The sequence below is a fragment of the Rhinopithecus roxellana genome, chromosome 20 (assembly GCF_007565055.1).
Source record: "Rhinopithecus roxellana isolate Shanxi Qingling chromosome 20, ASM756505v1, whole genome shotgun sequence".
NCBI classification, from domain to species: Eukaryota; Metazoa; Chordata; class Mammalia; order Primates; family Cercopithecidae; genus Rhinopithecus; species Rhinopithecus roxellana.
In genome coordinates, this window is record NC_044568.1 from 20,301,372 (window position 1) to 20,316,724 (window position 15,353).

Here is a 15,353-nt window from a genome sequence, read left to right on the forward strand (position 1 = left end):
CCACACACTATTCAAGTTGTTTACTCAGAACGCCTCTGTTGCCAGGATCGAGTCATTTAAAATTCTGCTAACAGTAAAGATTTCAATAGAAAAAACTAGGGCAACAAGCCCAAGAAAACTGGAACACAGCAATGCCTGTGGTTGCTATTTTGGCAAATTAAATTTGCCATTTCTCAGAAGTCCTGGGGATAGTCCAGTCTTAATACAATAAAACAGCTGGACTGAGACTAATGCTCAAGCAAGCCTCTTACTGTGACGACTATTCAGAACCCTACCAAGTCCACCAAAAGGTGCAGGGCTCAGGGCACATATGGAAAAGCAGGGCCTACAGCCCAGAGTAACACCCTGAATGTCCAGTAGAACGGGAGTGGTGAAGAACCCATGCCCACCCAGACTGCCAGACTCCACAGAGTCATTCATATGGATGAGACCGATGTCATCACGTGAAACAAAAGGAAAGGTCTCCAGAATATGACAGCGACAGGAAGGCATACAAGTGGAAAGTTGCACAGCAGTGCAGACGATATGATCCCAACTCTGCTTCCAAAACATGGTGTCCACGTGTGGTCATCTGTCCATGTGTGCAAACACGTACAAGACAGTCGGGGATGACGAACAGCAAACCTCAGGCTACCCACAGCAGGGAAGCTCCAACCGCGCGAGCCTCACTCTCCTGTCCACTCCGCCCTCCTGGACTGCTGAGCTTTCCATAGGCCTTATTTATTTATTACCTGTGAAACTGTTTCTAAAACAAAGTGATGTGTCTACAGACAAGGTCAACGACATCAAATCCTGATAAACTTTACAGAACCACCTTTAACCTGGCCTTAAATCCACCTCTCAGCCACCAAGGCATGGGGACCCACACATCCGGGCAGGGATAGGGAGAGAATCCACAGCCAATCAACCTCAGGTGTGCCTGATGCCACGAGCCCCGCCCAGCCTGCCCAGCCCTGCCCAGCCCTGCAAACTCTCCCTGCTCCTGGACCCCTCTGCGCCTCAGGCTCAGTGGGTGATCCTGCTCTTCTCCCTCTCAGTTCCCAAGAACGCTCCTCCGGCATGTGCCCCGCACCCAGTCAGCACCCCTCCCCCTGGTCCCTCAGCATCACCTTCACACACCCTTCCCCCACGTTGCCTGCCGCCCTCCTTCCTGCCCCTCCAGCCGCGGCCCCATTTCGCTGTTCCTTTTCAGATAAAATTCCTCAGACACCCCCCACCTGTACTTGCGGTCTCCATTTTCGGTGCTCACATCCCCTCAAGATCCCCCGCTTCGGGCTGTCACTCAGTTACTCCCCAAACACTGCTCCAGGCCAAATGCTGCCCGTACTCTCCCACCCCAAGGCCTGAGGGTCTCATTCCAGCTCCTCCCCATGCTGTCCTCCCTGCCTGGCCCCCACTCCTCTACTCTCTCTGCTGGTCCCACATCCACTTCCTAACTTGAGGATACCCAGGGCATGGCCCTGGGACCTCTGCTCAGTCAGCACTGACCCAGCGGCTCATCAACCTGTGGCTTCAGATACATCTCCACGCCAATGGCGCATACGGCTCAGACCTCGCACGTGAACTCCAAGCCACACAGCATACCACTTACTAGGCGTCTCCCCTAGGGGGTCGTCTCCATTCTAACATGTCCAAACTGAACTCCTGGCACCCACCCCAAACCAACCTGCTTCTCCCACACTTTCCACCTCAATTTAAAGCAACACCCACTTCCCAGATGTTCAGGCCAAAACTTCAGTCCTCCTGGGTTCTCCTCTCCCTCACCCTGATCCGGCCTCGTCTTCCCAGCCCAGCACTCCTAACCTAGACCCAGGCCAGCCCCTGGCTCACACGCGGCCATCTCACTGTCACCTGCACCTCTGCTGTGATCACAATAAAGAGTGCTCAAGGCGTCATATAAAAATAAAAACACACGCCAGGCTACGTCCCTTATCTGCTCCAAGCCCTCTGAGGGTTTCCCATCTCATGGGCCCTCTGCAGTGCCTCGGGCTCTCCTCCCCGCCACGTTCGGCGCCTGCATTTGGGCCTCCGAACCGTGCTTCTCAGGGACACACCCAGCTCAGGGCCCTACCACGGGGCTGGCTGCCCCTGCACGCCTCCTGGATGCCTCGGCAACACTGATGTGCACAAACAGCCTTTCCGGCTCTACTGTCTGACTTACTACACATCTGAAAGGTTTCTCTTGCTTAGTGTCTCCTGCTAGAAGGTGAGCTTCACGAGGACAGGAATCGGCATGGCTGTGTTCACGGCCGGGCACCGGGCCCGGCCTGCACCACACCCAGTGAATATGTCTGTGATGAGTCCAGTGAGAACGCACCACTGACGTCATTCCCCAACGCACAATGATGAATGTCAGAAATTCTATTTAAAAACCAAGGATTAAGGTTTTCAAAGTGTGTTGTGCCCATGTCCTGATTTCAGTAAGGACTGTGCTATAATTAAGTGACAAATCTAACTGCTCAGTTCATGAACGTGGAATCAGTGTGACTGACACACCTGACAGTGCCCATCCACTGTCAGCGAAGGCTAACGGCAGCTGGTCATTTGGTGAAACACACAGCTGCAAAGGTATTGAATTTTGCTATTACTATTTCAAAAATATTGGACACCCATAAAACAAAACCACAAAGCCATTAGAAGAGGAATAAAAGGAAACCCACTGTAACTGGGCATAAAACTTGGCTTTAACAGTAAAAGTTAAAAACAAACTGCTATAGATTATCAGTATCACATGAAAAACAGCGGCAAGGAAAGTCAAGCAAGGCTCCCTGTGTTCCACACCGGGGCCTCCTTCAACACCAGGATCTCCTCCGCCGCTGTCTAAGCCACATCACAGGCATCATTAGGGGCTCTTATAATGTAACGGGTTTGTTCCCATCAGTACTTTTAGAGCAGACATTCTTCATAGAGCTGTTTCTTCTATCAACCCTTCAGAAAAGCCCTAAGGCTGCATCTGACTTGGACGCAGTTATTTCCACAGGAAGTGGAACAATATAGCCCAGATGTGTCACCTCCCAGAGCGGGGCTCTGACGTGGTGTGAATCACAGTACCTACCGTCACCAGATCCAAGCAGAGCAGCCAGTCTAAAAAGATGCATTCCACAGCCATTGATACTCCTTACATGTCTTAAAGGGACCTACCTCACTTTATGGATGACAAAAATATGAACTGAGTATATTCCCTGCTGGCAAAAAGTTAGCACAGGGCCCGCACTGCACTCAGGAACTGAGTGGGGAACGCCCAGGAACATGCACGAGTGAGGCGCCATCCTAAGCAGTCACAGTGCCTGCGACCGGGGAGGGAAGATGCCTGAGACAGTAAAGTGACAAGGAGGGACCACAGTAAAGTGACAAGGAGGGACCACAGCCACCAAGCTCCCAGCGCGTCCCCAGCTCGTCCTACCGCCCTTCTCCTCGGATGGCTCCCGTGTGGAGACTCCCAGGCCACCTGAGTTGGAATGGCAAGTCCAAAGAGCCATAAAAATCAGGACAGGAACTCCCATTTAAAGACGAGACTGAGCAGTACCTGGTAAAAAGCTAAATCTCCAGAAACGAGGAAACTGCCAAGACATTAATCATTCCATTTAGTCAAATCCTCTTGGGATGTAAGTCTAGAAACAAAGAAATAATGAGAAAGGCAGGATGAACTGACACGAAGAAGTCAATTTTTATTAAACCGAGATACGTGAAAAAGTCTCAGCTTACTTCTTTTGCCCTAAATCAGTCTGAAGTGGAACGTACAAGAATGAGATGGGAAATAACAGGAAAGAAGACTGGAAATGGCCGATTAGATACTAGGTAAGCAGGCAATCAGAAAGAAGCAAGAACATTTCTCCCGACGGCTTCCACTTATTCTTGGCATCATTCGGGCAGCGTGGCTGTTTCTTTAAGACGGCCCTCCGAACGTGTGCTTGCGGGGGAAAGGGGAGAAAAATTCAAATGTGTAAGTGAGTGGTCAAATTCCAAACCTGAACATATTAGCATGCATAACTTCACCTGAGCATGCATAATTTCTAGGGATACATCTTAAGAAACGTGTAGGCTCTAAGGCAGTAGTTCTGACTTTCCGGCCTCAGGGTCCTCTTCACCATCCTAAAGCTACTGAGGGTCCCGAAGAGCTTGTACTTGTATAAATTATACCTATCAATATTTGCCATATTTGAAATTAGAACAAAAAATGTTTGAATATTTGTTAATTCATTTAAAAATCATACAAATCAACACATTACATATCAACGCTGCCTTAGTCCATTTTCTGTTGCTATAACTGAATATCTGAGACTGGTAATTTATTACATAAAAGAAGGAAATTTATTTTTTTTTTTTGTGAGATCAAGTCTCGCTCTGCAGCCCAGACTGGAGTGCAATGGCATGATCTCAGCTCACTGCAACCTCCACCTCCCGGGTTCAAGTGATTCTCCTGCCTCAGCCTCCAGAGTAGCTGGGATTACGGGTGCATGTGACTGCACCAGGTTAATTTTTTTATTTTTAGTAGAGACAGGGTTTCACCATGTTGGTCAGGCTGGTCTCGAACTCCCGACCTCAGCTAATACGCCCGCCTCGTCCTCCCAAACTGCTGGGATTACAGGCATGAGCCACTGTGCCCGGCCTAAGAAATGTATTTCTTATAGTTCAGGAGGCTGGGAAGTCCAAGCTCCCAGGGCCCCATCTGGGGTGCCTTCCTGCTGGTGGAGATACAAGAGACACCCAAACTGGCTTTTATTACAGACCCCCTCTCATGATCACTAACCCACCACAAGGAGAGCTCATTAGTCTATAATTGCACTAACGCATTCCTGAGGGCTGAGCCCCCGGGATCCAATCACCTCTTAACAGACCCACCTCTTAACACTGTGACACTGGGGACCAACTTTGAACACAAGTTTGAAAGGGGACAAACAATCATAAGACATACAAAACAAGTTTTATGAAAAATAACTATAGCTTCCAAAGAACAACAACAAAACCGTAGTGAGAAGAGGGACACTGTTTTACATGTTTACAAATCTCTAATGCCCGGCTTAATTGAAAACAACTAGAGTTTCCGATCTGCTTCCACTTGTGGTCTGCTGTGATACCTTGTTTTGGTCGACGCGTATGACAAAAATGCAGCCTCGCCGGGCAAAGTGGCTCATGCCTGTAATCCCAGCACTTTGAGAGGCCCGGGGGGCAGATTCTATGAGTCCAGGAGTTCAAGACCAATCTGGGCAACATGGCAAAACCCTGTCTCTACAAAAAGTACAAAATAAAACAAAATAAAATGCAGCCTCACAAGGAGATGCAGTTTGACAAGGGAAAAGTATTTTAACAGCCTCTTCAAATAATTGTGGAGATTCTTCTTTAACACCACACCAAAACGCAACAAGTGTGTTTTATTTTTCCTTAAAGGCTGTTTGCAATGTGGAATCTGAACTGTATCCATGAGCTTCTGCACTTTATGGCTTTAAAATCCATTGGCTTGACTTGTAGTGTAAACGGTTCTTTTACCCAGGCATGATCCTGCATCAATCGTCTGGAAAATGCTGGTTCACCGAATTAGGCAGCTCTTGCGAATTCTGTTCAGTCTCTAATACCAAAGGCATAGAGTCCGTCAGCACTAGCACTGGCATCCTCTTTACTGGGAGCTCTCGGGCTCATGGTGGCAGAGACAAACTTTCCAAAATTCCAACTTTACTTGACAGCTCAAACTTTATCACTGGCAACAAACACTGTTAGTTGACTTCTTTGAGGTCACAGGCTAACTTCATTCATTTAGTAAGAGACGTCAATAATTCGTCAATTATTCTCTTACAGTGTTGCATGAAAAAAGCAGCTAGTTCCACTAGCAACTCAAATAATCCCTCAACAATCACCAACTTCAAAATACAACGAAAGTGCTTTCCGTGGACTTTCCGTTTTATCAGAGCAGAATCACTGGCTTCGTGACACAGCTCACCTGCTGAGTCAGCTGGGCATGCCCAACGCTGTGCCGGGAACTGCGGTCAGGCGTCTTGTCAACAACAGGAGAAACTGGGCTACTCCCTACGCTCTCTCTGCCACATATGTACACATCTCAAACTGTTCCAAAATAAAAGGTTTGCAAATAAGTATGTCTTTAGGATAAAAACAGCAAAACCCTCCCAATACACGATGTGAGCCACCTGCTACGACCAAATCCTTGCCTGCCAAACTCTTCAGGCATGTTCCAAACCCTCACCTAAGCCCAACCTCAAGTGCGGTCTCTTCCCACTCACTGCTGAATCCCAAGCAAGCCATCTAGATCCAGATCCACCGTCAGACGGAAATTCATCTCCCAGGTGTCAGACACGAGCCCTACAGGCAAGCTCCTGGCTGCGTGGGCAACTGCACTTGGCAAGTGTTTCACACCTCCCCTCCCTGCAGCCATCCTCATGGTCCCCGGGGCCTCTGCTCTGCTCCAGAAGCCCCCAGAAGGTGGGCAGCGGTTTTGGCTGACGTGCATGAGGGCCAGCCCGCAGTGAAGGTGCCCCTGGGGACCATCTCCCAGGTTGGGGGTAGGAAGTGCCAGGGGCACCTGTCACCCCCAGGTCTTCATCTCCTGCCTTGACCTCTCACCGGCACTTTCTTCAGTCCAGGGTTAAAACCCCATCTAGGCCATGGTCACTCGGATCAGTCATCCCAGCACCTCCACAGCTGAACCCTCCTCACTTCCGCGATCTTTCTCCCCAAGAATACCACCAGAAGTCCCACCAGGGCACCTCCCTGCGGCCCCGCCCTCATCACCCTGCTCTCCTCTTGCCCTTCCGCATCCCAAGGCTTCTCCCTCCCTGACTCGCCCTCGGCCCACCCCCTCACCTGGGACCTGGCCTCTCACCAAGTACCCTGACGCTCATGGCTCTGAAGGGAGGCATCACCCCTCTGCCACACACACTCCGATCTGGCCGTCTCTTTGTCCCCCAGTGCTCTGTGCATCCCTCCCAAAATCACACAGACTGCAGCAGGAAGACCATAGCTGCCAAGCCCTCCTGCGGCTGAGGCCAGCGCTGTTCCCCCACAGGGCCTCCTCCCCAGACAGCCTGCTAGTACCAAGCCTGGTCAGCCACCTCCCTTGCAGGCAGCCTCACACCTCAGCTCCTCTGTGCAGGGCCCAGGCCTCTCCCCATTCAGCCACTGCCTCGCTACACAACCTCGTTTTATTCCTTCCCAGGGCAAACACGCTCTAGGTCAGGGGGTGGCACGCAAGGGCCCACAACCCAGCCCAGCTCTCCACCTGCTTCTATGCAGCCTGTGAGCCAAGAATGGGTTTTACATTTTAAAACAGAAAAATAACAAAAGAACAACATTTCATGATGAGAAAATTACATAAAACTCAAATGTCAGTGTCCACAAATAAGATGCCTGCTTTTCAGCACGACAGCAGAGCGAGCGGCTTCACAGCGGCATGAGACATCCCACGCCCCACACGGCCAGAAACACACTCTGACCCCTCGCAGAAAAGGGTGCCATACCGTTCTGGGCCTTTGGGATCCATCCGTGAACTCCACAAAGATCCCCACCCTCGTGGGCATGCATGGTGTCACCACCCAGTCCCCGGGGTACGTGCGAACATCATGCTGAGGTTGCTCCTCTCACTCCCAAGGAGCCGCAAGGTTCTCCCTCCCCTGTGAGAATTCTCTCGGCAAAGGATGGATCCCGAAGCCCCCAAGCATTCTGGGCCTTCCCCTCTGCAAACACTGCTGGGCTGTGAGTTCCCCTCTGCAAACACTGCTGGGCTGTGAGTTCCCCTCTGCAAACACTGCTGGGCTGTGAGTGTGTGCCGCTGAGCTCGCTGGTGGGTTTTCTACTGCGAGGTTCCTAGTCTGATCACCACAGATTAAAATGAACTTGGATGAGAGGCCACATGTTCAATTACAGCCAGCCCTAAGCCAGTGGCTTCAGGGGAATAGCTTTTGTTCGTTTTTTTCTTGAGACAGGGTCTCACTCTGCTACCCAGGCGGGAGTGCAGTGGCACAATCACGGCTCACTGCAGCCCTGCAGCCTCCAATTCCTGGGCTCAAGTGATCCTCCAGCTTCCGCCTTCCAAAGCACTGGGATTACAGGCATAAGCCACCACGCCTGGCCCAGTGAATGGTCTTTTAAAAAATACTTTATACACTACATCCAGAGTTACCCAAATTCAGTCAAATGCTGTGCGTAACTATCCGCTAGTAGACACACATCACAGAAGAGTGGTTTCCACGCTCTCGACTGGGGCTACGATAAGTTCATACACTCATCACTGCAAGTTTCCTGAGTCGATACCTACCCCTTAGCCACTCCGAGTCACGCTCCTTTTTATCCAAGACACGTTCCTTTTTACCCAGTATTCTTAATGCTGGCCATGGCCCACTCAATTGATTTGGGTTCAGACCCAAAGTTTGAAAAATAATGCACTCAAAGACCAGTGCCTGTTTCTAGGGACTCAGAATTCAAGAACACGAGGGCATGTGGCACAAGTGACCAAGGACCACCACCTAACATGACCTACACCACAAAGAGGAGAACCAGAAATTATGAGACAACAGGGCAATTATTGCAAACTGTGTTTGCCCACTGACAGCCACAACAACTGTTAGCTGGGAAACAGGGCACCCAGTCTTCTGTGTCAGATTCAGTCTGAAAACGCGTAGGGTGTGAACTTTTTGAATCTTAGGGAAGCGTTCCAGCACAAAATGCAGGCTGGCGGTGGCGACACTCTGCTCAGGGACCCAACCCCAGCTCTCACCGACACAAGAGCTGAGCTCACATGAGGATACGCGTTGGCAGTGGTTGTCCGCACCCTGGCCACCACCACCCACGGAGCTTGTAGCGTGCCATGATGACAGTAGGGACCATGGCCCAATTCCCCCCTGCCGCGTCTTTTGGTGAACGGTGAAGACGTTCTGTCACATTTACGGGAAGTGCATTCACACCAGCAAGGAAATGCCAAGCACGCACCAAGTTCTCCCTCCCGGCTCCATGCAAACACGTTTCTACTTTCAGAAAGATTAAGTTTTGCTTCCAGATAGTTGATGACTTTTCATCTCGAGGGAAAAGGAAAATCACTACAGGCCACAACGGCCTTCTCTCAGACACAGAAGGCAACTGGTTATTAGCGAAAAGTTTGTTAGTGCAGGGCCCTGCTGCAGGCCTCCGTGGGCTTGGTTCAAAACCGCCCCAGGTCGCCTGACAGGACTCCACACCGGCCCACCCGGTCCACACAGGATCTGGTCTCAACGACGACAGAACGTGGACACAGACGAGCAGAGGGGAGGTGACCATGGCCAATATCCACCCCCACTCCATTCTGCCCAGCTTTCCCAGGTATTTCACTGGAGCCTCCTCTCCATGTATCCTTCCACAGCTCCCACGCTGTAAGCTGGTAACCTGTGGGTTCCGACTGGAGCACTGCGGCATCTTCCATCACCACTGACCCCCTCCCCAGAGAGACACCTCACATGGGAGCAGCGAGTCCTGGAGCCTGCTCCACCATGGACGGTGACAATCCAAAACGTTTCATCAAATTGGACAGTTCTTGACTGAGTGTAGTCGCAAAAGAGGCAGAGCGGCTCTTTCACAACAGGCATCAAGTTCATGTGACCTCACAGTATCTCGGCACGCCATCTGCTGGCAGCTTAGGAGTTAACACTTCCTACACATTTTAACCAAAGACACTCACAGGCTCCTGTCACAGAGGCCCCGGGGTGCTCCTCTCTGAGACTTATGGCACCCGCGAGAGAGGGCGTCTGGAACGCGCTTCATCCCCTGCATGGGGGTCAGGATGGAGGATGGGGGAGAGTGTTTCTCTACTCCTTGAGGATGGAGGCATCCTGTCTCCCAAAGGGGCGTGCAGAGTCGAGTCTTGTACAGCAGACAAAGGGGAGTCCCAGGCGAGCCCACCGGGACGTGCAGACGCGGCAACCTGAGCTTGCCTACGATTACAACCAACGCAGGCAGCTCTGCGGCCGGGAAGGCCGTGTACCAATCGCTGGCCCCATTCTTCTCCTGCCAGGTCTGATGGGCCCCAGGTGCAGCTGACGAACAAAACAAGTGTAGCTTTTTCAGAGCAAACCGCAACAGTGCAATTCCACCCAATCATGTTTTCAACTTCCTGAAACTCCTTCCCACAGCCCCCGAAGTTCCGGATGGTTCAGAGCACTTCTGCTGACCAAGCCAAATGATGTCATCCTTTCACCCCCATCACCCGTGTGAAGAGAAAACATAGATGTTTATCTACCTCAGGCACAGGGAGGGCTTTCTAAAGCTTTCATCTCAGACATTCTCATTGAGACCCTCGAATTTACTTTCCCCCAGAAGGCTTTCCTTCCAAATGAGGAAATGTTTAGTTTCTCTAGATTTCAGTGCTAAACTGGTGCTGTGAGTTACACGGACATTTTCAAGTCAGCCTTGCGACGCCATGTCATGCAAATCACTTAATCATATAACCAGAGTTTTTGGGATTTGTACAGTATCAACGAAGACAACAAGGAACCCAAAGGCTAACAAGCGTGACAGGGGAGCTACAAGACCACTGAGGCCCACCGCCCAGCACCTGTGCCTGGAGCCCCCAACCCCTACTCCTTCACCTCCCTCAAGGCTGAGGGAGCCCCTCCGTGTGGACCAGGGTGCACACATCACCTAGCCACCTGCCCGCAAGACATTCGGAGCCTCCCTGTCTTCCGAGCCCCGGACACTTGAGAGGCACTGGCAAGGACTGTGGTGAGCACCCCTCGGTTTGAGTGCAGCATTTTCTCATGATGAGACTGCATTTCTGGCAACACTGCCAGAGAAGCGATGTGTCTCACTGGGTCCTTGGTGTCAACATCTTATGACTGATGGTGTTACCCTGATCACTTGCTTCATGCAATATCTGCTGGGTTTTTCCACCGAGAGGCTACAATTTTATTTCTCCCTTTGTGATGTACATCCTGGGGGAGATACTTTGTGACTATGTAAATATCACAGACAGAAGGACATTGTGTGGGGTCCCGGAGGGGATCCCAAAACAGCAAGAGGACACTGGTGCAAAACCGAAGTTCGAATAAGGTCTGTCATTTAGGCAATAAAGCTGTGAACTTTCTGGTATTTATATGGACGCCTGGTTACATAAGATGTCAACATTAGGGGAAGCAGATGAAGAGAACAGGGAAGCTCAGTGAAATATTTTTTCCATCTTTTCTGTAAAGTCAAAAACTACCTGAAAATTAAAAGCTAACCAAGCTGCAGTCTGATTCTGCATGAGAACCTGGGTGGGGTCTGAAAAGTCTGTGTTTCTCACCAATACCCAAGTGACACTGATGGATGCTGCCGGCCCCTGGACCGCTCTGCTAGCAAGGCTCTGGCAGACAGAAGACAGAGCCCACCTCACCACTCACAACTTCCCAGTGACAGTCAGCTACCAGGCAGCAAGATCATGCTCCCAGTACGCTCGCCACTGCTTCACTGCAGGCCCTCCTGGAAACCAGCAGGGCAGACAGCCCGCTTGGCACACTGACCCAGCGAGGAGCCAAAGTCAGGATCTCTGCTACCATACGGGTCTGCCAGGCCTTGCCCAGGTACGCTGGCAGCCCTCCAAGGCCACAGGGCCACAGCCACCAGCCCACGCCTCAATTCGCAGGCAGCTGTGGAACAGTGGCTTGGCACCTCATCCCATCGACTGTGAGCAATTACCAAGGCCACGAGGCAGCGGGAAGGTGGGGTGAATAGAACGGGCTTTCAAACTGCTGCTCAAGGGGAGTGACTGGCCACACGGGTGACCTCCTCCCACCGCATTAACATCATCTTTAATAGAGTGTTATAAACCCACAAGAAAGAACACACTCCTGACAGATGCAGAGAACCCAATTAGGGCAAAGGGAAAGCACTGGGGGCACAGGCGTGGGGCTCCAGGCCTCACAGAGCCCTGCGGACAGGCCAAACCTGCACCTGCCAAGTCGGTCCCACACAGGAGAGAGAACTCCCCCACGGCCAGCAAAGGGGCTTCCCAAAGAAGCGGAGCAGCCCAGAGAAAGTATCTGCAAGTTGGCACTCCAGGTCCCACAGTGACAGGTTCCCAATCACGCAAGGGAAAACTGGACTCTTTCAAAAGCACCCCACAGACCCGGGGCTCTCCGCCAGCTTCCTCCTGCCTCAGACAACAGTAAATATCAGTATTTGAGGAGGACCTGCCATACAGAGCAAGAAGCCAACAGTCTTTTTTAAGTGACATTAGTGGAAACAAGAAATCAGAACAAAGAGGACTGGAAAGAATCCTTATTAGTTTCCTTAGAGTCATGGAGATGAGGCGTTTGTAAAACAATAAGCTACTATGAAAAAGGAACAACAAATACATGCTTGGAAATTAAAAATTTGATTGTGAAGACATATTAAAGCCCTCTCCCAGAAGTGAGAGTGAACAAGGCACAGAAGGAAGGATAAAGACGCAACTCCGGGGTCCATCTAGAACGCCCATCACAAACTAACAGGAACTCCTAAGACAGAAGAGCAGAGCTGGAGAGGAAGAACTTCTCAGACAGAACAAGGGAACTGCCCAGAGCTGAAGGACAAGGCACCAGAGTCAAAGAGTCCCCGGAGTAGGAATCCACACACCTCAGCACATGGTAAAATGTCACGAACACCAAAGAGAGGATCCAAGAGCATTCAGGGAGGGAGAAGGCTCTCCACAGAGGAAGAGCACCTGCCAGAGGGTCCTGTGGAAATGAACAAAGCCGAGATGAAAATATTCCCGAACACACCCAGCCGTAGAAGAAAGGAAAGTATCAGGTTGGCTCGTCTGCAGGCTAAAGAATAACCCATCCAGATGAGAAAAAGGTTAGGGGCTGAAGGAGGAAGGGGACCTGACACTATCCTTGAGATCATTTAAAACAATGTAAGGAGTCGATGGGAACAGAAAGTGCCAAGAGAAAAGCCATGACTAACGGAAAAAAAATACGCTGTACAGGAAGAGAAACAATTTGTCTGTGAAGAGAACAGTATTTACATAGGCCTGACACAGACAGTCCAAGGGATAGAAGAGGTGGGACATGACAGAAGGGCTCCATCACCCCATCATAACAGAAAGTCAAGGCTGTGTAAAACCAAGTATCAGCTTAGAACTAGGTGCAGTCGCTCACACTTGTATTAACAGCTACTAAGGAGGCTGAGGATCACTTGAACTCAGGAGTTCAAGTACAGCCTGGCCAACATCTGGGGATCCTATCTCAGGAAAAAAAGGAGAAAGATCAGCTTACTTAGAGCTATGGAGAATGACCTAAAGAAACCATTCAAGATGTAAACCTCTTTGAAGAATGGGGCTGAGAGGTGGGGCAGGGGACCACTGCTTTTCACTGTTAAGTCTTTAATTGATGTTCCTATTGTATACATTATATTAATTAAAATACTAAATCTATAGGCTTCAAACAGAATGAATTTGAACCCTGGCTCTGTACATCTGAGCAGGTCCCTTAGTGTCTGCGGGCCTGGCCACCTCATCTATAAAGTGGGGGCAGCCTCTGCCTCCTGGGTCATGGTGAAGCACCGGAGATGTTGAGCTGCCCCCGCGCAGCGTGGAATCACAAATGGAAGCTCTTTTTAAAAAAGGTTAAAGCCCCAGCCTGGGCAACAAGTGAAACCCCCTCTAAAATGCAAAAATACAAAAATTAGCCAGGGGTGGTGGTGCCTGTGGTCCCAGCTACTCGGGAGGCTGCGGTGGGAGGATCACTTGAGCCAGGGAGGCCGAGGCTGCAGTGAGCCAAGATCACCACACTGCATTCCAGCCTGGGGGACAGAGTGAAACCTCTATCTCCAAAAAATAAAAATACTAAAGCCAATGATGACAGAATCCAACATCGCAAGAATATATTCTTCTTTTAATTGCCAGACACGCGAAGTGGACCTACATACAGAATTTTACCGCGTTTTGCTGTTTTCTTCTAGCACTGGATATTTGCAAGCTGCGTGTTAAATGACCAGATCCAGTTTTTCTTTGATGTTTCCTAAGCTTACTCAGAACCACTCACTACTCCCAAGTTATTTTTCTGTCCCCCAAGAACTTCCAGCTAAAAGTGGCCCCTACGACTGCCTCCTCTTTTTATTTACTATAGTTCTGCCATCGCCATCAGGCCCTGGAGTACATTCCCGAGCAGAACAGGCAACTCCAAACAGGGCAATTACCTGTTCCACATCAACAACTGTGTGACCCGTGCCCTCTCCGGTCAGGGTGCAAGCTCGCTACCCTTCAAAGCCCACACTCGCTCCACTTGCTCACAGTTCTTCAGGGATGACGTATTTCTCCAACAGCAAGGCAACCCCTACTATCTCATCAGTGAAAAACATCAGTCCTCTATCAAGGTACTCTCTCCAATTTGCTCACACAGTGTGGATGGAATGTCATCTACTTTCTGCATCCTAGGGGGAAAAAAAAAACGGCCACCTTTCTTAAGGACTAGATCACAGAAATCGCACAAACGTGCTGGGGAGGGGGCACCCCGAAGTCCTCGCTCATCGGGGCCCCTAGGGGAACGGGCTGGGGTCCTCGCCGGGGTCGGCGGTCGCCCCGGGATCGTCCCTTCCGCTGCCTCGCCAGAGACTTGCGTGTGCGAGTCCCGGGCTATGGGGCTCCAGTCCACAGCCACGGAGGAGGCACAAAAACGGTGCCTGTCGCTCCTGGCTGGCTGGCAGGAGCGACCCCTTGGGAGACTCGGTCCCCAGAGGAGCCCGGGCGCGGTTCTAGGCCTTTCCAGTCTCCCCGCCGTGGCCCCGGGTCCTTCCCGCGGGACGAGGCCCGGGGCAGAGGTCGGGAGCGCGAGGCCCCCGGGCCGGGCTGCGGCAGCCGCGGCTCAACGGACGCCGGGGCGCGGCGGGGCCGGGGGTGCAGAAGCGAGGAAGCGGGAGCCCCTCTTCCGGGGCGCGGCCGGGGACGGGGAGCGGGGCCTGGGGGGCGCTCGCCCGGCCCGGGTGGTTGGAGGCGGCGGGGCTGCGGCGCGGGCGGCCCGGCGAGCGGGAGGAGGAGGGAGGAGGGAGATCTCGCTCTCGCTCTCGCCCCGCGGGAAGGGGGAGGCGGAGGCGCGACCGGCTGCGGGAGCTGCAATTACCGTGTGGGCTGCGGAATTCTCGTGGTGTTTGTCGGGGAGATGCGATAATGGCGTCCGTCCTCGCGAGAGAAGCCGCCGCTCTGCGCAGGCGCCGCGAGCCCCTCCCCGCGACGCTCTGCCCCCGCCCTCCGCGCAGGCTCACCGGGCGCGCGGGGCCGGGGGCGGGGCTGGGGCGAGGCCCCCCTGCGGGCAGCGAGGCCAGCTGCGCGCGCTTTCCCCGCTCGGCCTCCCGGTGAGCATGCGCAGGCGGCCTTCTTCCGCAACGGTACCGGCTTCCCAGGGCTTTTTCTCCCCGTTTTTCGCCCA

General features: G+C 52.0%; 1 protein-coding gene across 11 annotated transcripts in view; it reads right to left on the reverse strand.

Moving 5' to 3' along the window:
- Positions 1-15,128, reverse strand: part of BANP (BTG3 associated nuclear protein) — a 131,968-nt gene extending 116,840 nt beyond the window's left edge. For 5 of the 11 annotated variants that reach the window (XM_030924708.1, XM_030924707.1, XM_030924704.1 and 2 more), the window contains exon 1: positions 15,048-15,125. The gene's annotated coding sequence lies outside the window, so the exon portion shown is untranslated. Of the gene's footprint in view, positions 1-9,655; positions 10,054-14,127; positions 14,362-15,047 lie in introns of those variants that run through there. The other 6 variants (XM_030924702.1, XM_030924705.1, XM_030924699.1 and 3 more) reach the window with 4 other exon arrangements.
- Between the last annotated feature and the right edge of the window lie 225 nt (positions 15,129-15,353).